The 22450-nt window shown below is 48.9% G+C and overlaps 1 protein-coding gene across 10 annotated transcripts in view; it reads left to right on the forward strand.

Annotated features, from left to right (window-relative positions):
* The window catches only part of LOC139360507 (disco-interacting protein 2 homolog C-like), a 242982-nt gene that overhangs the window by 109158 nt on the left and 111374 nt on the right, over positions 1–22450 (forward strand). For 2 of the 10 annotated variants that reach the window (XM_071087906.1, XM_071087914.1), the window contains exon 1: positions 2350–2781. The exons of 6 other annotated variants lie outside the window; for them this stretch is intronic. The gene's annotated coding sequence lies outside the window, so the exon portion shown is untranslated. 2 more of the 10 variants (XM_071087917.1, XM_071087913.1) reach the window with 2 other exon arrangements.

Raw genomic sequence — 22450 nt, forward strand, 5'->3', positions numbered from 1 at the left:
ATCTTAAAATCGTGTGGATGCACCAAGCCCATCTGCAGGGCACTGTAGAGCAGCCTGCATTAGCCGAAGTTGGCCCACAAGCCCTGAGGGATTGTGTCTGAGTTTTGATAAGGCTCTGACTTGGGATTTAACAGATCTCCTAATACTGTGATATTCTAAACAAAGACACGATACTGCCCAGGGAGCCCAGTGGGCACCTGTAGGCAGTGTAGGCGAGAAAAGGTTCCAAAGAAGATTCCTGCAGCTCAGCTAGGAGGATTCTGTAAGGCAGTAGACACATCAATGTTCACATGGGAGTGTTGAGCTATATTCATTCCTTTTAGGCAGCCAGGCTTGTGTGTGTGTTTTAGGGGCACTCACATAGTGCCCCTTCCACCCTCACTGCCGGTTGTGCCTGTTTGATGTTGCGGATTTCTGTGTTAAGTGTGTCCACTCTCCAAATGTATCTCTGTCTCTAGAATATTTTAGAGTAGACCATCTATTGTTTAAACGCTTGCTTTTAGTGAGGAAGAAATCTTTAAAACGGGCCATACCGACCCTGCTATAAATGTTGAACAATGGAATGTGTAATGTTTAACACGTAGTGTTTAAAGTAGAAGACAGTTTAATTTAGAAATCCTGTTGGAATGCCAACTTAAATTACCACCATCCGTATGCATATGGAAAAGAATGAGAGAGAATGTACAGAATTGGAATTTTGTCTATTTTGTAGAGAGTCTGTAATGTATCAGGTACAAGCCTCACTTCATGATTTAAATGCATGAAGCTGAAATTACAAAACTTGACAAAAACATGCCTTTGAATAGTGAGCCTTTATCCTCCTTGAAATAGTGATTCATTCACTAAAATGTCCACCTGCAACTTTGTCAAACACATTTGTTGCATTAGTTCTCAAGTGAGCTCAGTTTTCCAGACAGGGAGATTATTATTGCTTAAAGTTTGTCCTGATGATGTTGGTGAACAGGGAAAATCCTATGATGTGGATCCTCTGTGTGTGTTACACATCAGACGCGGCCTGCCCAACCCTCTGCCTGTAACTGGGAACCTTGACTGTCAGGATCATTGTAGAGAACCTTGAGGAAAGCAAAACAAAAAGCCTCTGGAGTAGCAAAAGATGTAGCTGATTTCATGCAGTAAAACTTACACATTTTTCTTTAAAATGTATCCTTCGGAACCTCAGTTTGCTGATTATTTTAGAATCACTGTAGTCTGCTGACAGCAGTCGTGGGAACAGGTGCATGGCCCGGCTGGTGCAGGAGGGTCTCAGAGCGGAGTCACACTGCTGACACCGAAGGAGGGGCTGGAGCCATCACTCTTGTGACTCGTGCAGATGGCCTTGGCTGACCTCCAGAAGAGGAAACCTCAGTATCCAAGGAGGAAAAAGTCTATTAGTTTCATGAGTGTTTGCCTTTGCAATGGCTACAACCCTGAGTTTGTGGCACCTGCTGTCTCTGGAATGAGGAGTCTTCCCTTCCTGGCAGACAAGCTCTAGATGGGAACAGGAGCTGTGGTTGCTAGATTGAAGAGGTTTCCTTCTTGGGGAGGTGGCCTTCGAGCCTGACATGAAGGAAGCTGTGACTGGCGGGAAAGGGCCTTGGAGACAGTGTATTTACCAGGAGGGTCAGTGACTGAGAACCATCCTGTTCCGAGTGTTGCCATTCTGGTTCTAGAGTAAACTTGGGGAGAAACAACAGCCAAAAGCCTCGAGGAATATTCTGTGATGTTGATCACGTTTGGTAGATTTGTTGCTGAGACTCTGAAATGAGAAGCCCTGGAGGTGCAGGTCTATCAGGCCGTGGGACGTGGGAGAGCTGCTGCTTCAGGGGTTGGAGTCCCCGTGCCAGAGGCTCAGTCCTGCAGAGACTTCTGCACAGTGGGCAACTGCTGCCTCTGGTTGATTGTGAGTCCCCCAGATGAATACCCATGAAAGGTACCGTGTCAGCAAAGAGTCAAACCTGTGAAGCATTTGGAGATTTATTCTGAGCCAAATGAGTTACCATGGCCCTTGATATTACCCTCAGGAGATCCTAAGAACGTATTCCCGAGGAGGTCAGAGCCCAGCCTGGTTTTATAGCTTTTAGGGAGACATGAGACAATCGATCAAATAAATGTAAGATGTACATGGGTTTGGTCTGGAAAGGTGGGACAACTGGAAGCAGGGGTGTCCAGGTCATAGGTAGATTCGAAAATTTCCTGATTGACAGTTGGTTAAGAAAGTTGTCGGATAAGGGGTTGTGGAGACCAAGGCTTTGTCATGTGGAGGAAATCCTCCAGGTAGCTTCGGAGAGAATAGATTGTAAATGTTTCCCATCAGACTAAACGTCTAAGTTCTGTTTAATTCCAGAAGGGAGGTAGGGTGATGAGGCAAGTCCGACCCCCCAGCGATCATGGCCTGGACTAGTTTTTCAGATTAGCTTTGGAATGCCCTTGTCAAAAGCCGGGGCTGTTCAGATGGCCAAAGTGGCTTCGAATTCTAATGTTTTTACAACCAGAAGGTGATTGTGTTTTTTTCTGTGGATGACAGCCAGTGTGGTAATTAATATTTTGTTAGCAGATTAATTTGGAAGTCAATGTGTTTTCAAGTATGTTAATTATTAAATCATCAACAAACAGAGAAGGGCTTACTTTGAAAGCAGCCTGAGACTCAAGAGGCTCGGCAAAGAAAACGATGGACTTGGGAGAACTGATTCACGTGTTTACTGCACCAAGTTTCAGGCATTATGAGAAGTCTGTGCTGATACATTGTGACTTGAGAACTTAAATCTTGATGGACTCTTAAGAGTGAGGCTTTTTTCTTTTTCTTTTTCTTTTAAACGGTCAGCGTTTCTGTCTCCTGTGTTTTGTCTTCCAGCTGTGGAGCACTTTAGGTTTGTGTTCACGTGGCGTTGTTCCCTGAACCACCAGGTTTGTGGCTCCGCGGTCCTGCCCGCCTTGATCGTGTCTTCCCCGCCCCGTGCGTTTTATCCTGAGGACGGTTCTCCGCTGTGTGGAGTGGAGGATCAGTGGACACTGGCTTTACCGACTCATTTTCTATGTAGCTCCCAGTTTCTCAAAATCATAATTGTCTTGGATTCCCTGTGAAACTGGGAATCGGGCCTTGGGCACAGTGCTGGGTGGCCTTGGGTGCAGTACTGGGGCAGGAGGGAGAGATGAGAATAGGAAGGACGGGTTTGTCAGGGGGAAGGAACCCTTTGCCGCATTCCTGTGTCTGTTTTAGGTTAAAGATGAATGGCCGGGTGGTGGATGTCTCCCCTGCTGTGGCTGGACCTCGCTGTGCTGAACCCTGAGCAGGGGCCCCAGCAGCTGCCTCCTGCCAGGCCGGGGCCACAGGGCTGGGCTGCTGCCTCTAGGGTGGGTTGCGAGGGCTCGTGCCAAGTTGCAAGGGTCTGCACTGCTCCTGTGTGACCTGAGGGACATGGGGGAAGCTGGTCTGTGCTCCTTACCTGGGAGAAGTTGAGCTCACCTGGGCCCAGAGCCTCGGGGGAGGTATTAAGGCAGAGGCCTGGAATTCCTGCTTTCCCCAGACAACAAGAAAGCTCAGTGTTGCACCTGCTCTGAGATGCCCTCAGTAGCCATATATAGTTGACTTGAACATGAGGGAAGGTGCCAATTAACCCTGCTCTGTGGAGAGCTTTGAGGAGTCCAGGCCCTGGGCCCCGGGCTTTTTAATATGTTCCTTCTTGAACAAAAAAGAACAAAAGATCCCTGTGGCTGATGCCGACTGCATGGGGTAGGACATGCTGAGCTTGCGTGGGGCTTGCCCCTGAGTTTCCTTGGTGCTCCTCCCAGCCCCCACGGACACCAGCCTTTCCAGGCCGAGGCTTGTCCTGTTTAGACCCTTGTTGGTGGGGTCTGTGGTCCTGGATCGAGGGCCCAAGCACTTCTTTCATGATTATAAATGATTCACCAGAGACGCACGGCTGCCCCCAAACATCTCACGAGCGTGAGAGCCAGTGTCGCCACCGCAAGCTCATAATTCTCGTAGAAAGAGGAAATTTTACTTTTAATGTGCTCGTGTGACTCAGATGCAAATATTTAATTCCCGTTAAACTTTCAAGAGCTTGAGAACCTCTGAGATTCCTTGAAAGTTGTTCCTTTGCCCCACGACTAACTCTCCTGTGGAAGGAGGCTGGGGTGGTCCGCGGGGTCTGGGGTCCTGCTGCGTTCTCCAGGATTCCTTAGGTTTCATCATTAGTCCCAGCTCTTCAGCAGGTGGAGCTGATTGACTCTGACATTTCCATTATATTGTTCTTGTGTTGCCTCAGTTAGAATAATCAGTATTTACCAGAAATAATTGATGGCGAGATGGGAATTATTGGTGATTCCCTGACATAGGCAGCCTGTATAGATAAGCGTGTTACACGGTGTCCGATTTCTGAGATGTTGGCCCAAACCTTCTCAGCAACACACTTTGAAGGGTAGATTCCTGTGCAGGAGAAGCTGCTTTTCCCCGAGACGCGGTGGCGGCCCCTGCACTGGCATGGCAGGGTGGGCGTGTGACTGGGCAGGGCTGGACCTGCTCCTGTCCGCCCCTGTGCTGGGCGCGTACCTCCGCACCACATGTGTGTCGAGGGTGCCTGCCTTTGTTCCCCCAGCTCGAACTCATAGAATTGTATACCTTCCTGACACATTCCTGCATAGAGATGATTAGATCTTGGGGCTGAATCTCAATCGGACATGCATGTAGGTAAATTATTGACGTGAATGACTTGGGTCCTCCACGTTCAGGGTCAGGAGGCACGGAGTGGGTTTGGAGACAGCTGCCTGGCCTCAGGAAGTTTCTCTCAGAGCCTGTTTCTTTCTCTAGCAAAGTAAATGATGCCTTCCTCACGGGGCTTGACACACGCTCAGTACTCAGATGCTGTCTGGTCTTTATTATAGTTAGTATTTGGGGAACAGCATGGCTGGTAAGAAAATGCGTTATCTTTACAATTTATAGAATGTCACACAAGGCAAGCGTGAAACCAGGACTCTACCCTAATCTGAAGATGCTGGTGCTTAGTCTTCTGAAGCATTTTGTTGTAATTCTGGCGTGTGTCAGCCAAGTCATATGATGGCACCGCATGCGTGATGCCAGCTCAGTTACCTTGGAACGGGGAGCCTGAGGCTGCCAGGGAGCAACCCTCTTACCTCCAGCCTTCGGCGGTTTCTCTCTCTCCTTCCCTCTGTCCCTCCCTATCCCCCACTCCTCCTTTCCACTCCTGCTCCCCTCCCTACCCCCCTCACTTACTCTACCACAGACACCCAGACTTTGACAAATCCCAGCTGGGCCTATTTATCACTGGGCTGGGAAACCAGAGGGAAAGGGGCCCAGTTACTACAAAAATAGAGAACTGAAATAGAATGTGAACTACTTTTGCGTATTTTTTATTTTAATCTGAATATGAAAGGCAAGTATCAGCATAAAATGGGTGCTAACTGCGCCACACAGCTCCAAGTCTGCCTTGTCGGGGCTCCGTGGGTTCCCACGCCCTGGCCTTCTCTATGAGTGTCTGGACACACCGTGGCTGCGAAAGGAGCATTCAGTTATGGTCCTTTGAATGTTGCAGAGTCATGTTTAATAAAAATCTTCACGTTTACCCACAGCCAAGTCTTGATTTAATAACAGGTACTGCAGGTCTCTGGGTGGGCCTGAGCCTCTGTTTTAGAAGCAGCCGCACCATCCGAGGGGCAGGTCCGTGTGGGCTGGCAGGCGGCCTGGTCCTTGGAGCACAGTGTGGACCTGACCCAGTCCTGGCAGTGGGGGGCCTTGCAGTTCTAGAATGTAGTGATGCAACCTGTGGCATAAATAAAAAGCCTCATGTGCCCCCATGAGAAGCTGGGGCTTCCCCTCAGTACTGTGGTGTGCTGTGTTTGTGATCGTGCAGATGTAAAAGGGTGAGGGAGATGTCTAAAAACTAGGCTCCCAAAGACAGCCCTTCATGTCGGGTGCTTTCATGTGTCTATGTACACCTGTTTGACGAGTGTACACCTTCACGCGTGCACCTGTTTCACGCATGTACACCTGTTTGTGCATGCGCCTGTTTCACACTTGTGCCTGTTTCGCGTGTGTGTGCGCCTGGGCATTCACCTTGTATTGCGTCATACGTTGTATTTTACAGATTGTTTTTTTTCAGTTTGTATCGTGAGCTTGTAACGACGTCGTGAAGAAAAGAGGGGATCCTGGCAGCCTTTGGCTCTGAGAAACGTGATGTCACGGGAACAGATGAGACAGCCCGGGTGAGGCTGGCAGATGCCATCGTGGGCTGGGAGTCCGTGCACATCCACTGTCTGTCGCTGTGTGACAAGTGACCCCAAAACCTAGGGGCTTAAGGCAAAGTACACGTACGACTGTACAGCTTCTTCAGGTTGCAAATTCAGGGCAGCCTTGCTGAGCGGCTCTGGCCCAGTCCCCCGGGTCACCGTGAAGATGCTGTCCAGGGCTGCAGCCATCTGTAGGCTCAGCTGGGCTGGAGGTTCTGCTCCAGGATGCTGTGCTGACGTGTCTGCGGGCAGAGGCCTGGTCCTCCACACCTGGCCCCTCCCTGGGGCTGCCAAGTGCATTCCTGCCCAGGGCCGCTTCTTTCCCCAGAGACGTAGCAGTGCTGGTCTTATGCCCAGCGTCAAGGTGGCCGGGTCAGGAGCAAAGACTTGTTTCCCCTACTCGGCGACTACTCCTGCAGGGCTGGACGACAGTGGAGGTCGCGCAGGAAGGTGTTCGCTGAAGACCGTGCTCTGTGACTTGACGGGTGTTCCTCCCAGGAGAGTGAAATGGAGACTGGACGCTGGGAGCGGCATCCTGCGTGACCCCACGTGTAGTGGGCTCACAGCAGAGCTAAGTCCTTCCTTTACAGATACTTTTCAGAGTTTGCCCGTCTTTAGATTCTCTGATTAACATGTCTGAGGAGGGTCCCAGGAGTCTGCCACCTGCCAGGCCAAGGAGGTTCCCTACATGTAGCTGGTACCCTGACACCCTGAGAAACGTGACTCGAGAGGATCACCTGAGTTTCCTAAATGAGTCATCTGCCTTCTCTTCCCTTTGCTTTCATGCTTCCCCCAGGGTGGGTCAGTCCTGTCAGCCGCAGCGATACCTGCATGCTGGGGTTCCAAGGAGATTGGGGGTGTGTGTGGTCCCCCAGGGAGATTTGGTGACTGAGGATGCTGTCATAGCAGCCAACATATCCCTATCGTTTTCACTTTTAATGAAGTTCAGTTACTAGGTTTTCTGAGGCACAATGATGTCCTTGTGAAAAATTGGTGATCAGGGAAGCAAGCAAGTATGGGAAAATGATCCTGCCCTTAAATCTAAAAAATGATGAAACAGCAAAGAGCCCTGAAGAGCCCATGAACCTCCTCATGGGGCAGTGAGGAGACACCTCAGTAATGGCTTAAAAAAAAATGAGACCATACTGAAGAAAAAGTACACTAAATTTTGGGTCTCCTATGGGTAAAGAGATTGTGGTTTACATTTTGGAGGCATGCATTTATATACTTATTTTTCTTTGCTGGATTTAGAATTAGTTGAAATAATTGTGTTTTTTAAATTTAAAAAAATGGGGTATACGAAGTCTAATCTCTTTGTGACATTTCTGTACTGTGAGACTCCACATACAAAAGTGAAGCCCAGACTGTCTATCTCTAATGAACCAGAGAGAGGTGGTCATCTCCTACAGGCCGGTCTGGTCTCCAGGCATCTGGCCATCCTCCCAGTCTTGGGCACACCTGCATCACTGGTGCTTCCTGCCAGACTGTGACTCTGCCCAGGTTTCAGGAGCACCCGGAACAGTTTTCCTAGGGGCTCCTGCTTTGTCCTGGCTCCTGGAAGCACAGGCTTTTGATGAAGGGCTCCCCACTGCTAGGTAAATTGGTGATTGCCCCACAGTCTGTGTTTCTTGCATGGGGCGCAGAGAGTCTGGGCGTGGTGTCGTGGCCCTGGAGCCAGCTCTAGGACTGCCCGGCGGCCTTGCCTCCGCCCCTCATCTGGGAACAGGGCAGTGGGGAGGAGAAGGGAAGCAGGGTCTTGCCCCTTCTGCGTCTCGAGAACACGGGAACACATCGTCCCATTGCCTCGCACCATTCACAGCCCAAGCTTGTGTGAAGTATTATTTTATAACCTCCCCTGACAATGATGTATTTTATATAAGCAGCACATAAAGTGGTAATTTAATACCCTATCGAGGAGGATTAAACAATAAGGAGCAGATATCGCTGTAGAAAAGTTACTTTATCCGGGAAACATTTATCTACTGCAGGTGGATGTGAACCATGGCTTCCTCCTCGGTGGCTCCTGACGAGCCTATGAGATTCTGTCCTGTTCGCCACTGTTAGTTATAAGCTACACCTTTCCTTCTATGACGTTAGTTACAAGCTCTACCTTCCTTCTATGATGTTAGTTATAAGCTCTACCTTTCCTTCTATGATGTTTATTTCTTGTCTGTTCACCACTGTTACAGTTATAAGCTATACTTTTCCTTCTGCGATGTGTATTTCTTGCCTATTCACCACTGTTAGTTACAAGCTATACTTTTTCTTCTGTGCTGTATATTTCTTGAAGGCATGGACTAAATCCTAATTCCACAGTATTTGATGAACACGCTCAAGAGATACTTGTTTGAATGAATGGATTAATGGAAAATAGAAGTGGTGACTTCACTTTTAATTCATTATGTCAAACTTTGTTTACATGGAAAATTTTATGGTCCTTTGGATAAACAGGGCCTCTGTGCAGGGTTGTTAGAGATTGTGAGAGTGCCTCAAATGGCTCTGTGGCTCTAGGCCCACAAAGGTCTTCAGGGACTTGGTGGCGGCACCTGTGTTGAAAACTGAGTTCTGCAAATCCATTCGAGTGACCTGCCAGCACACATAATCCTACTTCCCAATTGATTTCTGCACAGAGGCTTCTCCTGAATGCCCCAGGTGAACGTGGGTTTAGCCAGCACTGCTGGGCTTCCACAGCAAGCCAGGGTGCTGCAGGGATGAAAGAGAAGAGGGGCAGGACCAGGATCTTCCTGGGACCCAGTCCCCGTGTGGGGACGCTGCCTGGCCTGGCTCTTCTGTGGGAGGTCAGGGAAATGATGGCATGGAGGGACTGTTGGCATGAGCTGCTTGCTCAAACATAGATCCCAGTTCTGTGTGAGAGGCAAAATAGAAATTTATGTGGATATCATCAGTAACATAGCAAATATGGGCTTCTTCCCTAGGGTGGCTGACCCTCTTGCTCATCTGCTGAGCAAAGGCCAGGCCCGGCCTTCTGGGCCTCCACAGTGAGCTTTTCCCAAGCTCTGTCCACTCCGTGGAGATGGCCGCAGCCAGGGCAGACAACGGGGTGTTTGCCACTTTTTGTTTTTCTTTTTCGAGACGGAGTCTTGCTCTGTTGCCCAGGCTGGAGTACAGTGGTGTGATCTCGGCTCAGTGCAAGCTCCGCCTCCCAGGTCACGCCATTCTCCTGCCTCACCCTCTCGAGTAGCTGGGACCACAGGTGTCTGCCACCACACCAGGCTAGGTTTTTGCGTTTTTAGTAGAGACGAGGCTTCACCGTTTTAGCCAGGATGGTCTCGATCTCCTGACCTTGTGATCCACCCGCCTCGGCCTGCCAAAGTGCTGGGATTACAGGCATGAGCCACCACACCCGGCCAGGTATTTGTCGGTTTTTGAAAGCTACATTTAAAGAATGAAATAGACTGAACAGAATTACTTCCTTTTGAATGTTTAATACTTAATCTACCAGAACACTTAAATACAGTTAATGTATTCAAATAATAAGAAAGAACTTTCCCTCCATTTCCAAAGCAAAAGTATAAACAATCTTTTACTTGGCAGGGATTTCACTATGTTTCTTAAAAGCCAGCAAGCACTTTTCCTGAAATAGACCCGTCTCTTCCTCTGCATAGATCCTATGAACATTTTAGCTACATTTCTGCTATATCTTGATGTGTGATAGATTATAGAAAATTCCTTGCTACTGGAACTTCACGATGCTTTCCTTTTAAACATCAAATAGAAAGTATGGATAGTAAATCTCAGATTAGTTGCCATTCTTGGTCTTGGTAGAGCTGCCACCAACAGCCTCTGTCAATTACAACAGAGTGTGTCTCCCCAGCAACTAGGTTTAGATTGCAGACCAAGCCAGGATCACCCAGGATTCAATGCAACGTCTTCCAAAGCTGTAGCCACTGCTCCTGGAAAAGATTTGAGAAGCCCTCCCTTTGATGCCTGTGCATGGCTGTTCTCAGATCACAGCAGCTGCAGCAGCATCTCGGAGGATGCCGGCAGGGGTGTCCTGTGTACTGACTCCACGGCAGGGGCCTGCAGTATCTGAATGAAATGGCCGTGACACTGTGCACCCTAGAGGAATCCACAGCCACGTTTCAAAGGTGCAGTGGCCCGAGGTGAACCCCAGAGCACTGAGGAGCCTGGAGTTGACCTGTCACAACTCCATTGAGAGAACTGACTGAATTCCGAACCTGTGCGGGCAAAAGATGGCTATTTGCGCTTGGCTCCTTCCCAGGACAGGGCAAGGGAGGTTGTCTGTACAGCTAGTGGGAGCTTGACTCTGTTCACACTCGGGGCTGAGTCACGCTCCTTTCTGTGAGCCCAGGGAAGATAGACATGCCTAGCTTTCCTGGAAGAGGGCCCTGATGAGTCGAAGCTGAGCTTCAAGATGTTCGGTGTTGTGGTGTGCGTGGCGGGTTCCGAGTCGGTGTGTGCTGAGTGGGGACCCGGCTGCTGCTGTCGCTATTGGGCTCAGCAGACGCTGCGGGGGAAGTGGCTCCTGTGGTACTTGGTTTTCTCCTCACAGAGGTGGGTTTCCCTGCGGTGAAGGTGTTGGTGCTGTGACAGGCAGCCTGGCAGGAGGAAAGGTGCTCGTGGGGTTGTGCCCCGAGGTCCCCTTCCACTTGAGGAGTAGGAAGTGGGTTTGGGACCCTGCTTCCCGCTGCGCTCCCTTGCTAGGTTCTTGGCCTCGGGGACCGGGAGAAGCTGAGTACAGGCCTGAAACCTGGACCCCTTCCACAGCCTCCGCGGCACTTGTGGTGGTATGCGGGACATGGCCCTTGGAACTCCAAGCCCTACCCTGGCATGCCCGCCCACTGGGGCGTCTCGGGCACCTGCTGTGTGCTAGGCTCCGTGGTGGGGTGGGCGGTAGCAAGGGCTGTGGGGTAGAGTGGACACGGTACGCGGATGATGAGAAGCGTCAGGGAGGCAGTGAGAGCACAGCTGAGACCTGCAAGGAGGGGACTGGCTGTGGGTGTTGGGGCTCAGGGAGCTGCCTCTACCCAGAGCCACAGTGGCCAGTGAGGGCAGAGCAGGGGACCGAGGCCCAGGGAAGCCGTGTGTATGGTTCGCATCAGGTGTGCGGGTCTGCCGGGCTGTGCGGCCCTTCTCAGTCCTGGCTGGGCCTGGGGTCCCAGAGGGAATGGAGGGTCTTTGCATCTCCCTCCTCTTGCTTCCCTGCTGCTTCCTGGTCAAGGGATGCTTCTTTATTGCAACTCTGGCAGTTATTGTGCATACTAAGAGGAGTTTCACAAAATCATAGGGGGAGAGGCGGACTAGGGATTCATTTTTTTTTTCTCCTCCTGATTTTATACGGAGGCTTCTACTACCCCTTAGTGTGGAGGAAGAGTGCAGATGCTCTACAGTTCTCTGTCCAGGAAGAGAAGAGCTGCTGGGAAGCCACAGAGCTGATCATTGCAATAGCTCTGACATTTTAAAGTGGGAAAATGCTGATGTCTATAATAATCAGAGTAAAACTTCAGTAGCTTCAACATAAAGATTCTGAGATGATCTTAGAGCCATTTCGTCCCTAGATCCTTCTACAGTGTGGAGTGTGACATCTCTACCAGCCTCTGGTCAGTGGCCGCCTGGGGGTAACTGAATGCTTGAAGTGTAAATGAGAACTTCTAATTTTATTTAATTTTAGTCAAATTTAAATAGCTCTATGGGCCGGGCACCGTGGCTCATGCGTGTGTTCCCAGCAGTTTGGGAGGTCGAGGAGGGTGGATCATGTGAAGTCAGGTGTTCAAGACCAGCCTGACCAACAAGGTGAAATCCCATCTGTACTTAAATATATAAAAAATTAGTTGGGCGTGGTGACAGGCGCCTGTAATCCCAGCTACTCGGGAGGCCGAGGCAGAAGAATCACTTGAACTCGAGAGGCAGAGGTTGCAGCAAGCCGAGATCGAGCCACTGCACTCCAGCCTGGGTGACAGAGGGAGACTCTGTCTTAAGAAAAAAAAAAGATTTTAAAAAACCCTACATGCCCCTAGTTGCCTCTGTAGGAGACGGCCTGGTTCCAGAAGGTAGACTTTGTGTTGAGGACTCTGCAGCGTCAGGCTGGAGACAGTCTCCCTTCCTAGCAGCGTGGGCCGCTGGGTCCTCTACCAGAAGGGATGGTGGCGTCTCTGGGAGGTATTTGTGGACTCAGATCTGTGTGGATTAGTGACTTGTGTTACTCACAGATACTTAATTTTATGGGTAAATGAATACCTGGACTGGCTGCAACTTCAGGGCGAGATTCGGGAGTAGGGAGTGAAAAGTGACGACGGAACCCTGGGCTTGTCCTGCCATCCCCAGGAACCGGTCGGGGTGCCTTCTCGTCTGAAGTCCCAGCACGTGGTCAGGGTACCCCTCCCCTCTGAACCCCCCCGGAAGTGATCGGGGCACCAATCCCCTCTGAAGCCCCAGCACCTGGTCGGGGCACCCCTCCCTTCTGAATCCCCCAGCACATGGTCGGGGCGCCCCTCCCTTCTGAATCCCCCAGCACATGGTCGGGGCGCCCCTCCCTTCTAAAGCCCCCAGACCTTCCTGGACTGCGGTACTGCTTCTCCAAATTCTGCCCTTGGCTGTTTTCTAGGAATCACCTGTACCCGAACAGGCTGCGTGTGTCACTTCTTGTCGGATCTGGGGTGACGGTGAAGCTCATTTATCTTGTCTTCCTCCTCACGTGCCATATCTCACCTGTTGTCTGTCTGAGTTTGTGTGAGTGCGTGTTGTGCGTTCTCAGGCTGTGCTTGGTGCTTAGGTGACAAGAACGTCTTAGAGCAAGGGACTGCCTGCTCCAAAGGACGCTGTGAATGAATGGAGACACGGTTTACTTGTGGGGTTTAAATTTCCTTGGTGTTGGAGGCAATTAGGGGGAAACAAGGTCTAAAAAAGCCCCTGGGGATGAGGAAGGCAATAATGAAAGAAATTACTCCATACACACTTAGCAGTTGGTTTAATTTGTAGGTGAATTTTGCATTTTGAGAACTACTAAAGCTATTGTTTGTAGGGATTCCTTGATGAGCTTCTTGTTTTCTGTCAAGTAGAAAGTAAAGTGGATCGGTTTTGCCTTTAATTCTGACTGACTAGAATCTACTTCCTTTTTCCCCCCATTCACGTTAGGGTGGGGATTGGACTAGAAGAGCTGTAGGATCTCTTTATTTCTGATCTTAAATGAATTTTTTCTTTAATTAGTTTTTTTGTTTGTTTTGTTTTGTTTTGTTTTCGGTGAGCTATTACTTTTTCCTTCAATGCACTGTTCTTTGGTTTGGAAAACGGGCTCTATTTGTACCGTGCTTTAAATGTACACAATGGTTCTAAATTGCTACTTTTCGTTAAAGTTAGATACAACATCTTAATTGAAATGTCATCCATAATTGAGGCACAGTCTGAGGCCTGGAGACCCCTCTTGTCACTTCCTTCCAGCCGTGTCTCCTTCTCTGGCCACGTTGCCCCTGGCCACATCTCCTCCCCCCACCACGCCGTGTCATCCCCCCACCACGTCACCTCTGGTCACATCAACTCCCTCCCGGCCACATCACCTCTGGCCTCACTGCCTGCCTCCCTCTCTCCCTGGTAGCCTCTGTGACTCCTGCTGTCTACCCTCCCGTGGGTCTGTTCAAGGCTCCTTCCCCGTTTTCCACTCCTGAGTGGGTCTCAGGGCCTGGATGTTTCACAGGATGCAAGTTTCTTCCCTTCCAGCCGCGGGTCTCTGAGCGACAAGTCCAGAGAGGGCACTAAGCTCTCCTTACCCACCTCGAGGTCCCGAGCCCTGACCGCCGACCACCAGGGCTTTTCTGCAGGGTGTGGGGCAGACTCATGCGTGAATTGGACTAAAAAGGTGCTTCTAGGAATCCTTGTTTTAAGTGCACTGGAGCAGAGATGGGGAGAGGGGACCACCGGGTTTGCTCAGAATTGGGCCCTGCTCACAGCCAATGAGGCAACATAAGCACCTCCTAAATGAAGCATTCCACACACTGATTTTACACATGACGGTTGTGATGGCTGGAAAAGGCTTCACACAACGAGTGAGTTTGAGCTGCATTTGAAGGAAGAACAGGTCCCTGTAGGTGGAAATGAAAGATAAGGGTGACCCAAGCCATCAGCAGCAGCGGGGGTGGGGTGGTACAGACTCCCCATGGATGGTGGGCATGGCTGAAATGCAGGAGAGGGCAGGGGTGCGAAGGAACAGCAGGGCGGCAGTAAAATTCCCCTGCAGAGAGGGGACGTGACTGAGATATTACCACATGTATACAACTGAGAGATGATCTGAGGATGATTTCTGGGAGCCTATGGGAAGAGCACGTGGTCATCATCAGTTCCCGGGATCTCTTTTTATGAAGTGAAAACAGTCATGCCTCTGCCTATCTTGTGAGCTGTTAAGATCAAATCAGATAATCTTCAGCAAGCCTTGTAAATGCTAAAGCTTATGACAGACTGTTCCAGCCCTCTTGTCTCCACCCTCCTTTCCTATTCGGTAACGTGAACCCTGCTGGGTACCTCACTATCTGCCTGGCTTTCTCCTCCATAATGTGAGCCTTGAGTACTTGCTGGGTACCTCGCTGTGCACCTTCCTTCCTCAGTAACGTGAGCCCTGAGTATTTGCTGGATACCTCGCTGCCTGCCATACAGCTGGCTGTAGAATTGTCAAACGCACTTGACTGGCACATAAACAGAAGTGCTCGCCAGGCCTTGGAAGGGCTTTCTGACATGTGAGTGCCTTCTGTTCCCTGTTAGGCTGGAGCTGCAGGAGCCCTCCTAGACCAGACAGAGGACCAAGGCTGGGGCCTCGGGGTGGGGGCTGGGGGATCTCCCTGGGTGTATTGTGTGGGTGAGAGCAAACTTCAGTCCCGCTGTGGCATTGGGATTCAGGGTTCCTTCTGGAATGTTCTGAGTGAGAAACAGGAAGTGTGCACAGGTGCGTCTTCTGCGGATTTTATGGTTATCTCTTGGGAGAGCACTGGTGCCTCTGAACTATGAACCTGCAGAACCACTTCTTCCACTAACGGCCGCCTTTATATAAAGAATGACTTACAAAAGATGCCACTTCAGATGGAGGTATTTGCAGGTGTGGCCTGAAAAATGAACAAAATGACTTTCATCTCAAGGAAAGTACCTTACATTATTCCCAATGATAGACATTTGAGCTTTCCAGCGAATATTAAAATATAAAAATCTTGTGTCTACCACTTTCTCATGTGATTAATGATATTGATGCGGTTTGGTTTGGTTTGGTTTGGTTTGGTTTTTTACATATAACGAAATGTGGAAGCTGCTCATAACTCTGAATTAGTGTTATCTAACCAATGTGTGATTACAAAATCGTGTGCTGGTAAAAGCCATTCAAGTGCAAGACGGACCAGTTGACTTAGAAGGAATTGGGGCAGAAAGGTCCAACGAGCAGAGCACAGACTGTGTTGCAGACAGCCTGTACGGAAGTGCCACTTGTTACATTTGGCAGCAGAGAATAACTAAAGTGATCTGAAAACACAGTGAAAATACCGCTTCCTAATTGTATATCAGTATGGGGTTGGACTTTCTTCATAAACTTCAGTCACGGTTCTGCAGCCCACTGAACGCAGATGCAGGCATGAGAACCCTGCTGTCTGAGGTGCAGAGATGTTAGGTGTTTTCACAGCACCACAAACTGTTGCCACGCTGCTGCTTATTTTGGAAAATGATTTCTTCTTTAAGACTGTGTTAAGATGTAATGACTTTATCCTTGTAAAATAAACTAAATTGTTACTTTTTTTTTTTTTTTTTTTGAGACGGAGTCTTGCTCTGCCACGCAGGCCGGAGTGCGGTGGTGTGACCTCAGCTCACTTCAACCTCTGCCTCCTGAGTTCAAACGATTCTCCTGCCTCAGCCTCCCTAGTAGCTGGTACTACAGGTGTTCGGCACCATGCCAGGCTAATTTTTGTATTTTTTAGTAGAGACGGGGTTTCACCATGTTGGCCAGGCCGGTCTCGAACTCCTGACCTCAAGTGATCCACCTGCCTCTGCCTCCCAAAGTGCTGGGATTACAGGCATGAGCAGCCACCACTCCCGGCTTGATGAGAAAGCTTTTTTGGGCTCTTTAATAAAGTGCAAAGGGTTCCTGAGACCCAAAAGTTTGAAAACCACTGGCTTAAACTGACAAAATTGTCCACGATTCTTCAGTGTATCTTCTAATCTGTTGATGGAGAAAGGACAGTAAGGGATGCTTTACTTTTTGCCTTTCACAACTCAGTGGTGCCGGGACAACTTGGGTATCCACATGGAAAAGGATGGACTGGACCCTTCCTCACCGTACAAGCAAAGCTCAACATGAATCCAACGTAAGGAGCTGACTGAGACCCATTCTGTCAGTCTGCTGGGTACCATAACGGACACCACAGACCGTGCGACTTAGACAATAGCATCTTATTTCCTTTTTCCTGGAGACTGGAAGCCTGGGATCAAGGTGGGGGCAAGGTTGGATTCTCTGGGTCCTCACCCCATGCTGTGTAGATGGCGTCTTCTCTGTGTCTTCACAGGTTTCTCTTATTGCATGGAGCACTAAGGACTGTGTCTAAATTATCTTAAAAGAACACCAGTCATACTGGATCAGGCCCTACTCTTAAGATCTTATGGGACCTAAATTACCAAGCTAAGGCCCTGTATCTAAATACAGTGACATTTTAAGTTTCTGGGGTTGTGACTTTAACATGGAATCTTGGGGGGCAGGGAATGGGACAGTTCAGCCCATGACACCTTCAGGGGAGAATCCTCGAGAAACTGTTAGGTTGGATTAGGCAATGTTTCCTTGGCTGAGACGTCTAAAGCTATAACAAGCAACTGAAGGGAAAAAGACGGTATCAAAATTAAAAATGTTCATTTCAGAGGATACTATTAAAGTAAAAAGACAACCCACAGAACAGGATACATTATCACGATAAGGACCTGATATCAAGAATATATTTTAAAGCTCTTAATAAAAATCCAATTTAAAAATGGAAAAAGGATTTGAATAGACATTCTCCAGAGAAAGACATATAAATGCCTTAAAAAGCACGTGAGATGTTTAGCAGAATTCGTCATCTTAGAAATGGAAATCAAAACCACTGAGATACCACTTCACAACCACTGGATGGGTAAAATCCCAGTATTGGACAGTGACTTGGTGGTGAATTTGGGAAAACTGAAATCTTGATATATTGCTAGTGGGAAGGGAAGTAAAATGGTACAGTTGATTTGGAAAAGTCTGGCAGTTCCTCAGAAAAGTTATGCATGAAATCACCATACGACCCAGGAATTTCACTCCTAGGCATATGCCCAAGAAAATTGAAAACATTTTTACAAAAAAAAAAAAAATCTTATGCAAGAATCTTCATAGCAGCATTATTTGTAGTAGTAGAAACAGTCCAGGTGTCTGTCAAGAGGTCACTCACTGTGAGATTCCACTCACCTTGGACGTGAAAGATGTCAGCACCGAAGGTCACGCCAAAGGTCATGCACTGTACGATTCTTCTCACAACAGATGTCCAGAATGGGCAAATCCAGAGAAACGGAAGTCAGCTGGCGATTGCCAGGTGCTGGCGGAAGGAAGGAGCAGGTGCTGACTCTTAATGGGTTCAAGGTTTCTTTGGCCCATGGTGAAAAAGTCCCAGAATTACATACTAGTGGTTGATGTGCAGCTTTGAGAATGTGCTAAAAAGACTGAATTGTATCCTTTAATATTGGGGCTTTTATGGTTTGTAAATTCCTTTCAATTTAAAAAGGAACTCAAGAACTTCTTTGGTGTTGATATTTAGATGGTGAAAGAGACAGTATCCAAAACATGTTACTATGTAACTCACGTCGACAGAGTTAAACTTCATATTCTGAGGATCTTAAAGGAAGTGTGTGAGCCTAGGAGACACAACGATCCTACACTAGATGTTACACCCCATCTTACTGATTTCTATCTCACATAACCATATTCAGGGAAAACCGACATGTAAACGTGAGCTACATGCTATGCAGAGGCACACTCCTCTTACCCGGATGATCTTTAGTGGCACAGTAACAGATGAGGTCATAGCAACGTTAGTTTAGTTAAATTTCTATGGCAACAGAAATTTGGCACATCTGATGAGTTAGATCTCTCTGCACAGCTCCTAATGGGGTTGCCCATTTCTGTCTGGTGTCTGTGTATATTCTTGCTGTGGAAATAAGTGATAGCACCTGCACAAACACTTGCCCGGAAACGTGCACGAAGCTGGTGAAGGCAGAGGACAGGCAACAGGGAAGCATGGCTCAGCCCTGGCAAAGAAGACCGTTATTCCGAACGCAGAAGATTCAGGAACACAGTCGTTGGGAAGACTGGTGATGTCCGTGGATCTCACTGCTGTTGTGTTGTATCTGTGCAGCGAGTTACCGGAGCTGTCAGAACCGCACGTGTTGGTATTGGTATCATCACTCAATGCTTCTGACTTTTCCTGGTGCTGAGGATGACTGCATGTGGCGGAAGCAAAGTACTGACCTAGCACAGATAATCAGATCCCAGTTCTTTTTTATGAAGGGGGGGCAGGATTAGAACCATCCCCCCACACTCCCCAATCCTATAAGAACTGGGATCTGATGATCTGTGCTGTTGAGAGAGGCAGGGTTAGAACGCCCCACTCCCCAATCCCATTGTTGAAAATAATAGTTGGCTTGGGAGGGTTTTTTCTCCTAAGGTTGAAGCTGTGCATTTCTGGAGCCTGGGCTGTCAGCCATGGTGACTGGGGAATGCTGGGGCTGCGGTCGTCCGGCCGCTGGTTGGTCCTGCCTCTTTGACACCGTTCATTTCTGAAGCTTGCTTTCCCCGGTGTTGGAAGTAGCAGCACTGGAAGAATGGCCGCCTTCCTACAGTGAAGCTCTGGCAGAAGAGGAGAAGACACGGAGCGTCTGTTCAAGGACGTGACGTTCTGGGCACCGCACCATGCGTTCTGCTTCTCAGCGGTGCCTCTTGGTTGATGTTACCATCACCTGGCATTTCCCAGGAGGTAACTCGCAGATGTCACACTGATGGAAAGCCGCAGCAGCGCGGTTCGAGTCCAGGGCCAGCTGGAGCACATCAGCAAGGTCAGGCTGGATACATGTGCTTGCTGACAGGAAAATGACAGGAAATATGTCATTTCAGGGAAATGACAGGAAATGTGCTTGCTGACAGGAAAATGACAGGAAGACGACAGGAAAGAGGCCCATGAGGAGAGGAACCAGTGGATTCAAGGCGGGGAACTGAAGGAGCGGGTCATCACAGGGTGGGAGGCTCAGGAGCCAGCAGGCAAGTGGGATGTGGCCTCAGGGTGCTGCTGGGTTGGTGAGGGGCCTTCTGTGACTTTTCTAAGAGTGCAGTCAATTGTAGGGGTGGGTGCCGGCTCCCGGCTCCCGCACATAAGAGCCAAGCGTCTTGCAGGAGACCAACGTGTGCACTGGGAGTTCCTAGTTGCGTGTCCCAGCATGCGGCCCAGAGGCCCCTGACAAAGCTCAGTGCACCAGGGACACAGTGGACTTTTGGTTCCTGACCCAACGAGGAAGTGAGGGAGTGAGTAAGGGCCGAGACACAGATGCAAGGATGCACAGGATGGGGTGCAGTCAGGTGGAGAGTCATGCTGTGGGGTCCGGGAGAGATGGGTTCGAGAATAAATGGGACCGGGTTGCAGTCAAGTGGAGAGTCATGCTGCTGGGGTCTGGGAAATGTGTTGTGTTTGCTTCTATGTGAACAGCGGGACCTGAGCATGTCTGTGCTTTGACGTTTAATCTGTACACTATCCTTGGCAGGGTGTGTATCTCTGTGGCAGAGGACACCCCGGCCACAGTGGATGTCAGTGGCGGTGGCTGGACTCACGGTCCGTGAATGTTGCATGATCGAACGCGTTTGGTACATTCTCAACTCCTGCCCAGGTGCCTCCCGAGTATCCGGTGCTGTGGCTCCCCACACCCTTCCCATCTGTGTGTCGCATGACCACCATCTTCCTACCATGTGTTTGTGCTACCACGGCTGCCATGTCTAACGGGCGCTTTGCTTTCCAGCTACTTTCCTATAACCAAACCCTTGAACGACTTTGCCTGCGTTTCAGAGATGATTAGGGTATTAGTCTTTCAAGATTGCTCTGAGGATTTCCAAAAGCAAATGCAACTTACAGGGTGCAAGATATTGGAAATGACAGTAATTATAGATGAGTTTTCTCAGTGTGTTGATTGCGGTAAAATTACATAGCACTCTATTTTTAAGTGTATGGTTTGGAGGCATTAAGTGTGTTCACACTGTGGTGCCACGATCACCGCCATCCATCTCCAGAACTTCCTGGTCTCCCCACGCTTGAAACTCGGTCTACCCAACACCAGCTCTCCTCCCGCCCCAGCTCTGGGAAGCACTACAGGTTGCTTACAAAATAGGCTTTTTCAGTAAGAGAAGGGGAAGGAAAAGAGCTCTAAAGACTGTCTTGAGATTTGAGGAAGTGTTTTAGGTTTTGTTGTCTGGTTCCCGGTGTAAAGGAACTATTGAAGACGTGGGAAGGCGAAGGTCTGTGATCTCAGGAAGTGCTGGGCTGGGCAGCTTTCCCGCTGTGACGGGGGCACTTGCCCTCAAACCCGCCTGAGATAATCGCGTGAGGATGGTGCTGCATTGTGACAGCTCTGAACTTGGTCTCCTTGAACGTTGCCAAGTACATAAGCTTTGGCGGTTACCGTCTAATGTCTGCGGGAGACCTAGAATTTGAACATTGTTGACTTTAGAACACTCTCATTTTTATAACACTCTACCTGTTCTCAACAATAGGAAATATGCTGTGTCCTTTTTTTTAATGCCTTAATATTCTGTGTTGTGGTGGCAGTAGTTGCAGCGGACGCTACTTCTGGTTCATGGTCATCGCCAAACACAAGCTTCTGGAAACCATGTGAAAAATGAAGGGGAAAGTGCTTTTCTGCAAAGGGCTTTTTTGAACATCCTGTTTTTTTCTGGAATATCTGTTGTGGTGTAAAACATTTTCATATTTAGGGGTTTGTAACGTGTTTTATACTGGTTAGCTTTGAAACCCCATGTTTTTGCATGTCATGGGGCTGCTTTATCCTATTCTGTGATATAGCTGGTTTGCAAAACTATTGGTTATTTCACTTTAAAAACCAAAGCAGCTTACAGATTGAATGTGATTCCTGTAAGAATTTAATTGTAAAATTGATTTGTGTTCAATAAGCTTACTGGAATGGCTAGATCCGTGGACAAAAAGATAAGAACATGTCAAGTCTCTGGGCCAGGAAGGACTTCCAAATACAAGTGATACACGGTAATTTCTTAACAAACAATTAGATTTAGTATATAACTGGTTTAAAACCTCTATATTTTCTATTATAGCCATTCCACAGTGCCCATGGGGGTGGGCTGCAGGACTGCCTATGGAATCCAAGGTCTGTGGGCACTCAGGTCCCTGCAATAAAATGGCATCGTGTTTGCATATGACATATGCACATCCTCCTGCAGACAGTCATGTCAGGGTTGCTCGTAACAGCTATACCATGCACATGCCATGCGAGTAGTTGTTTAATGAATAATAAAGTCTGAATGCTTAGTACAAACACATTAAAAAAAAATCTTGATCTATGGTTGGTTGAATCCACAGGCCTGGAACCCCGGGAGAGAGTACAAACTCTAGAAGCAAAACGAACAAAGCACTTGAGGTCAGCAGTGACGGGTGTGGGATCACACTGAATCTCATGTGTTTTGCTGTCTGTGTCACTGTGTCCCGTGTAAACGGGAATCATTTGTAGCTTAAGGTAAAATAGGTAACAGGAAACACTACAGAATGGGCACGAAGGCGCGCCCCTCATTACCCCGTGTTACAGCCAAGCATCTGCCTCCTGGGGAAGGATCTGTTCTGTGGGGAGACTAGATGTTGATGATTTCCGGATGTGTGAAGGGAAACTCCCTCCGAGAAGCGTGGCTTTGGCCGGAGCACATCAGATGAGAGTTAGCGCGGCATGGAGTTTCCACAGTGCCCCTCAGGCCTGCTGCTTCTCTCCTCTCCCCACCCCTGGCCCTGACTCTTACCAAGGGAGGCAAGTTCAGCTCCAGCTGAGCCCCGCACAGGGCTGTGGGTCTCTAGGGCAGGTGCCACCTTCGTCTGAACAGGCTGTGTCAGAGGAGGGTCTGGCTGTACTTGAGCTGTGAGAGATGCTCTCAGAGATCCAGCATCCTGAAAACCCAGGTGCTGAAGGTTCCTCCTCTTCCACC

The sequence above is a fragment of the Macaca nemestrina genome, chromosome 20, assembly GCF_043159975.1.
Source record: "Macaca nemestrina isolate mMacNem1 chromosome 20, mMacNem.hap1, whole genome shotgun sequence".
NCBI lineage: Eukaryota > Metazoa > Chordata > Mammalia > Primates > Cercopithecidae > Macaca > Macaca nemestrina.